Below are 572 nucleotides of genomic sequence, written 5' to 3'. Positions count from 1 at the left end.
AAAAAAAAAAAAAAAAAAAAAAAAAAAAAAAAAAAAAAAAAAAAAAAAAAAAAAAAAAAAAAAAACGCACCGCAGTGACCCCTTGGGGGGTTCTAAATGCTGCAGGGAGAGAAACCAAAGGAGAAACCGCAGACGCACCCTTCTTCTTTCCTGGTTGCTGCAGCAGCAGCAGCAGCAGCAGCAGCAGCAGCAGTAGCAGCAGCAGCAGCAGCAGCAGTAGCAGCAGGAACAGCAGCAGCAACGAAAACATTAATGTTATAATAAATAAATAAATAGAAACAGAAAGAGACTATAAAGAGAAGAAAAAAAACAGAAGCAAATAAATAAATATATAAAAAGAAAAACAAAAAATAAATATAAAAAGAACAAAAAAAAATTAATATAATAGACACAGAAACAAACAACACAAACAAAAAAAACAAAGACAAAGATATAAACACAAAAACAGAAAAAAAAAAAAAAATAAAAAAATAAAAAATAAAAATAAAAATAAATAAAAAGAAATAAATAGCTAGGGCTGAGCTGGGGAGACAAACAAAAACAGAGAACAAACACTGTTTCTGCTGCTGCTA

The 572-nt window shown here is 30.2% G+C and overlaps 1 protein-coding gene across 1 annotated transcript in view; it reads right to left on the bottom strand.

The window, feature by feature from the left end:
• EMH_0079640 (uncharacterized protein) overlaps positions 1–572 on the bottom strand; it is a gene marked incomplete at both ends in the record, with an annotated part of 2,517 nt that overhangs the window by 248 nt on the left and 1,697 nt on the right. The window lies entirely within an intron of this gene.

The sequence above is a fragment of the Eimeria mitis genome, genomic scaffold (assembly GCF_000499745.2).
Source record: "Eimeria mitis Houghton genomic scaffold, Emh_scaff5076, whole genome shotgun sequence".
NCBI classification, from domain to species: Eukaryota; Apicomplexa; class Conoidasida; order Eucoccidiorida; family Eimeriidae; genus Eimeria; species Eimeria mitis.
The sequence above is the reverse complement of the archived record's forward strand: the minus strand, read 5'-3'. Positions and strand labels throughout refer to the sequence as shown.